The sequence below is a fragment of the Ips typographus genome, linkage group LG15 (genome assembly GCF_016097725.1).
Source record: "Ips typographus isolate SLU linkage group LG15, UJ_Ityp_2.0, whole genome shotgun sequence".
Taxonomy (NCBI): domain Eukaryota; kingdom Metazoa; phylum Arthropoda; class Insecta; order Coleoptera; family Curculionidae; genus Ips; species Ips typographus.
This window is the reverse complement of record NC_138436.1, coordinates 1,232,766-1,239,756: the sequence shown is the minus strand read 5'-3', so window position 1 is coordinate 1,239,756 and position 6,991 is coordinate 1,232,766.

Below are 6,991 nucleotides of genomic sequence, written 5' to 3'. Positions count from 1 at the left end.
GAATGTCTAAAATGCCATTATAACATTTGCGCTTTTTTTCTGTTAAGGAAGTATCCTTTTGTATATATAGCTATGGAAATAGCATAATGTTCTTATAATGTCTTACTGAATTGTATATTGCACCTTTTTATTTTACAATGAGTGCAATAGCATTTTTGCATTTATTTTATTTCTTTAAGGTAAATTTTGCAAAAATAACAACAATTCTGAAACGACATTTTATTTCTTTCTAAACAAGAAATACAAAATGCTCTTTTGCAATAATTACATTTATTGTATTCGTGGTTTTCTTTGACGCAACGACAACACAATGGACAGATATGTTGCATATTTTCTGATTCAGACAGAAACATGTATTTGATGTCATCTCGAAAATCATTAATATTTGTTTCGAGTTCTAACGTTTTTCCTTGCGAAAATTGTTTAAAGAAATTGATTACGTATACACCGCAATTATAAGAATCTGTCTGAACGGCGTGGTCATAAGTAACTATTTTCAAATTTAAATCAAATGAAGTGTTAAATTTGTTATTGTAAAAGTTAAAAAATTGTTTAAACTTTTTGAAATAACGTTCACTTTGATTTAAAGCCATATTACGCCTTTGTGTTTGTGGATCTATAAAACCGAACGTAGCTTTTTCAAAATCTGCGATAGCGAGACACCAATGGTTTTGACTTACATTCACTGGGAACACCAATATAGGGGCAGTTATTCGAAAGTCGTTCAGAAAGTCATGATCGAAGAATCCACCTAAAACGACTTCCACTAAGGTTATATCCATTGTTTGAATTTTTTCATTCTTGTTGCAAATATGTAACCCAATATTAATTATGTTATCATATAACTGACCCTCTCCAAAAAGGCTTTCAAATTCTACACAGTTAACTTGTGCAACTTTAACATTGAACTTTTTAAATGTAGCAATGTAATATGTCGTTTTGCCGATTTTCTTGTAATAATTGGGATCATTTATTAATCCATTTTCCAAAATTTGGAAGCTTTGGGATTCAGTTTTAGTTAGATCATCTTGATCTAAATTATGTTTATTAGCGGCGCTAGCATCGCTAATATCTGATGATAAGGAACGAAGCCAGTTCCTTTCATCTTCCGAATACGTTTCGTTTGGTGTAAGCATGGCGGGTAAATAATATTTGAAATAAAAATCTCGAAGTACCATAAGTATTTGCGTATCAAAAAACCGTTCATCTCGGTTTATTCGTTCTATTATCATGTCGCATTTTGTAAATATAACAAAATCACACCAATTGCGATTCGAAACCTCCATTAATCCTTGTACCTGATAATAATATAAATTGGTTTTATTTAGTTGACCATTAGTCGAATTGAGGTATTTCAATTTTGTAAAAGTAATTTTCTCATTTCGAATACTGTAGGGACATTTTACCTCAACTATTCCGTCATTGCCCACCAAGCCATCTGGAGAACCAGCTAGATATGGATATTTGTTGTGAATGATTAAACCACTTTTCAACACCACATTGCCAGACCTCATACTATACTCTCGAAGGGCATTTTCTTCTTCTTTGATGCCATGCCTAACTGAGTCGACATGACTGATATCTTTGAAAGATAACATTACGTCAGCTAGCTTGATTTTTGATATATTGTCTTTAGCTTTTATAATTTTACCAAAATTAGAACAAGTTAAGCGCTTTCGTCGCTCCTCTAACCAAAATTGAGATTTCCTCTGCTTTTTAGTTTTTTCTTCTACACGTTTTCGTTGTACATTGGTTAAATTCAAAACAGTGAGAAAGTCTTGAATCTTTTTTCTTAAAATTATACTTTTTACTGTTCTTGTGCAAAGAAAGCAACTGTACGACTGATTTGGGTCCAACGATGGATTACAAATTTGGTGTACCCACCTGTCACATAGATCGCACTGAACCCAATAAGCGGTGGTGGTCAATGCTCCACAATTACAAATAATGCACACATCAAACGAAAAACACTGTTTGCAAAAATAGTTTTCGGTATTAGAAATATTTTTGTATTCTGTTATACATAGATCGTGCACCGATCCGTTACACATATCGCATTGATGCCATGACACAGTGACATCCAATCCACCAAGACCACAATATAGGCAATTTTTGCTATTAATTGGACCATTTGATTGACGTTTTATTTTGTCATTGGATAGTGAGTGGTTTTGAAAGTGTTTTAAATAATTACCAGAAAATGCGTTGAAACGGTAGCCTTTTCTCTCTTCCAACTTTCTTGACTATTTAACTCGTTGATTAAAGGGTCTTTGATAAGAAGTGGCCGAGCGAGGTTCGATTTAGATATTCCGCATATCATTTCTTTATAAGCGGCCAAAGTTAGTTCTCTAGACTTTCTCACAAACCTACTACATTTTAGATTACGGTTACCTGCGAGAACGTTCGTTTTTAAATTGCCAAAATATGTTTCAACATAACAATTACTCAATCTATTTAATGAGTATTTTTTGGAAATCATTATTCCTGACCATAAAGGAAGAAAAGGCATATATTTTAAAGTAATTACATTAGCCCACTCTGGAAAATAAAACTCATTTTTTTTACCTTCACTCTCTGACAGTATGAACGCTTCTTCTAATTTAGAATGAAACAGTACATGAAATGGGCTACCTTTGTGTAATGCGTTATCAGAAGACGACAATTCTTCTTCCACTTTAATTACATTACTTACCGATTCCTCATTACTTATTATGAGCTCTATAAACGTACCAAAGGGGGTTGTGATACTATGATTAGTTTTGGATTAATTTGAATCTGAATGTCGTATGCGCTGGCTTGCTAGACTAGTGAATTCAAAATCGCCGCCCTCTCACGGGGTGTAAGGAGTTGTCACTACCCTCTAAAGATACTTCATTATGAGCTCTATAAACGTACCAAAGGGGGTTGTGATACTATGATTAGTTTTGGATTAATTTGAATCTGAATGTCGTCTGGGCTGGCTTGCTAGAGTAGTGAATTCAAAATTGCCGCTCTCTGACGGGGTGTAAGGAGTTCTCACTACCCTCTAAAGATACTTCATTATGAGTCCTATAAATGTACCAAAGGGAATTTTGTCACATTATTATTATTATTAGGAATAGTATTATTGAACGCGCTTATATGTAGATCGTAGATGTGGCAACGCTGCAAAACCTGATATACACCATACAGGGTAGGTAAGAAGCTTGTTTGTTGGTTTTGTCGTTGATTGTGCAGATGTTAAGCGTTAAGTAGATATATGTGGAATTATAGATATAAAAGGAGAATGCTGGAAATAAAGGTATGCAAATATGTTGTTCTAAAATGTCTTGTGGATAGTGAAAGAACGAAGTAACTGCTCACAATGTTTATTTAACACATTTTAAGTAAAGAAAAAAATAAGTCCGACGCCATTGACCGATCGGACATCTTCGGCTCCGGCTTGCTGGAATCCGGCTTGCTGCCTTCACACCAGTAACAACGTGGGGCAGATGAGAGGCCTTAACCAAAGGGCCATCAACTTCTTACGCAGTATATTTCGGTCCCTCTGCTGCGTCCCGTCAGGACGTGACAACCGAAGCGGCTCAATCAACTTGGGCTTTACCCAGGACTACCCTACTTCGATGACTGTGCCACCCCTTTTTGACGCCGCCCCTGCCATCGGCCCCATGAAGCTCGTGACTTTTGACTACAACAAGCTCGAGGACTCCATGCGTCTATCGAGGCTAGAAGAGCGCCAAAACTTGGTCGCCGCTCTCCGAGTTCTCGTCCGGTAGCTCCACCCCTTTGGTCAGAGGGTAGCTTTCCCCCACCCCCTGGCCGCGGACCTTATGGCCCTGGCGTCTTCCGGACTGCCTATTAACGTCCCGGAGCTTCACGAGCTTACCAAAAAGGCCTTTTTCCGTCGAGGGTTAGTTCTGTATCTGGACGCTGTCACCCGGGACTTCACACTGGCCCATGGTAGGGTTTTCATGGACCCTCGGAAGCCCTACCCCGAGTGCTACCACACCTCCCGCTTCTCTTGAGTGTGCTCCGCCAGTTACACCCCCGCCGTCCCCCCTTGCCGCCTCTAAGACTCAGCACTAGGCCTCCCCACCGTTTCTCGGTTCACCACAGCCCCGTCGTCATTACCTCTTTTTTGTCGAGCCCTTGAAATTTCCAAGGGCTCTTCGACCGGCACCTTTTCCGCGCGTTCTTGCGTGGCGAATTTCTTGCCTCCAGGCATGTCAAACTCCAGTAGCACTGACGATACCCCCTCCCCTTCCCCTCGTAAACGCCTCCATCCTTTCTCCTGCCCCAAGTGTAAGAAGACCTTCACGACCAAGAACGGTCTTGGTGTTCACCTAGCGCGGTACTGCAAACGGAAAGACCGGAACTCGTCATCTTCCGGCTCTGAGGGTGACTCCGAAGAGGACAGAATAGCCTGCCCAGGTTGTTCCAAGACCTTTCCGGACCGCAACAGCTTGGCCCATCACCGCAGACGGTATTGCCGAGGGGATGTCAACCCCGATAATGCCTGCGCTGACTGCGACCGCTTTTTCCCCACCTTAGCTGGCCTCCAACAACAACGTAGGAAAGCCTACCAACGCGAATACCAGCAGGACATGGAAAAGGCCGACAATCGGACCAGCGCCGAACCATTCTCGGCCCTCGAAAAGGTCCATTTCGTTCAGGCCGAACTGCGACATGCTGCCGACTCCTCCAAGTCGCCAATAAATAAACACCTGGCAAAGCTCTTCAACAGACCGATCGAAGTCATTCGAAACGTCAGGAAGCTCCGAGGCTATCTGGAGCATAGAGCTAGAATTGAGACGGAGCAAAAGGAGGCTGCAGACCACCCTCCAACTCCCCGCCGCGCTTCGTAGACCTGAATGAGGAGGACTTTAACAGAGCGGAACAATTTATACCTCTTGTTCCCGTCCGTCTGGAGGATCCGCCTGGCCCGTCCAACAGGTCTCCTTCACCGCCCCACAGCCCCCCGCCCGCTCGGCTCAGAAGCCTAGAGGTCGAGCTCACCGAGTGCTCCCTCTTCGAAGAGCGGGCGAGGGAGAGTGAAGCCCAACCACCGTCACCGCCTGGGTCTGGACCTTCTACCGACGACAGCCTGCCTTCCTCCCCCGCGTCCTCCCACGACTTGGGGGACGATGAGGTCGAGGACGATCCGGTACGACTGTACTTACAAGAGCTACTTGCAGACCATACAGCTAACCCCGCTCTCACCAACCTAGTCCGCCCACTCTTGGACAACGTTGATCAGCGAGCGCGAGAAACAATCTTGAGCGGCGTCTACCAGCTCATCTGGTCAATAAAGCCGCCTAGGACGGCCCCGACTCCCGCACCCGCTGGAGCACGAGAGAACGCCCCACCAACAACAACCAGAGGGCTCCGGGCGTTTAGATACAAACGCTATCAGGAACTTTACGAAAAAGACCGCGCCTCGCTGGCCAATTTGATAGTTAAAGGTCTCGACCCGGGCTCTACCCTGGTTACCCCACCACCTGAGGACGTCAGGCGACACTACATGGAGGTGTTTGCTACCGAATCCCCCGCCGACCCGCGCGTTGTTACGGACCGCAAAGCTCCAATCCGCGGTCTGTATGCGCCTTTTACTAAGGAGCAGATCCAAAAGGCCATCAAAGACCTCAAGGCCTCCAATGCTGCCGGCCCGGACGGAATGACAGCCACAGATTTGCGCAAGATTCGGCCAATAGACTTGGCAATTTTCTTTAACGCCATGTTGCTGACTGGATCCTTTCCACCCACGCTCAAGGCCTGCAGAACAACCCTAATCCCAAAGGGCGACGCTGACCTGGCAAACATCTCATCTTGGCGCCCGATCACCGTGGCAAACATTCTGGTGCGGACTCTCCATCGCCTGCTGTCCTCCAGGCTCACCGACCGTCTCCGGCTGCACCCTGCCCAGAGAGGCTTCATCTCCCTGGACGGAACCATGGGGAACTCAATCCTTCTCTAGACCGCCATTCGGACCTGCCGAGAAAAAGCGAAGCCATACTCCATTGTCTCCCTGGATCTTAGGAAGGCCTTTGATACCGTCCCCCACACCTCCATCAGAAGGGCCCTGGGCCGGTTCAGCCTGGACCCACGCTTGGCAGGCTTTATCATGGACGGCCTTACGGGTTGTTCGACGACAATCAAGGTTGGCCCTAACCTGATAGAGAACATCCCTATCCGCAGAGGAGTGAAACAGGGTGACCCCTTGTCACCTCTCCTTTTCAACATGGTTCTGGATGAACTGCTATGTTTCCTCGACGCCCAGCCGACTGGAATCGAAGTTAATGTTGTCAATTGACAATCATCAACAGTCTCGCCTACGCTGACGACTTGCCTCTCCTCACTCCTTCCGCTAGAGAGATGCAACTCCAGCTTCGATCCACTGAACGATTCTTTGGCGCCAGGCACATGGCCATAAATCCGGATAAGTGTTCATCGCTTACAACCAAGGTATTGCCAGCAAAGAAGAAGCTTTACCTATCTGAGCTGGCCCGCCTCTACATCGGTCCCACTCCTCTGCCGCTTGTTGATGCCGAATCTTCCTTTAAGTATCTTGGGCATGAGTATGGATTCATGGGTACTACATCTCCCACCATCGACAAGCTCAGAACCGCCCTCAACAACCTGTCTGCCGCTCCTCTGAAGCCGCCACAAAAGCTGGCCCTGCTAACCACATACATTCTCCCGAAGTACCTATACTCACTGCAGAACCCCCGTGTTTCTGCCGCCATCTTGGATCAGGCCGACAAAGCCGTGCGCCGGACTGTAAAAGCCTTTCTCCACCTTCCGGCTCAGACGCCAAACGCTCTCCTCTACGCCTCCAGCGGAGGAGAGCGTTTGGCGTCCTACGCCACCAGGAAAGCTAGCTGTCTAGGACTATTTTGCCTATCATCGCGGATCCCCGACATCCTGTTGGGTCGAATCACCCGCCTAATGTCCAAGGACGATGCCCAGCTGGCAACCGCACTAGGTGCCCCATACGTCACCGCCCTGCGCTCCC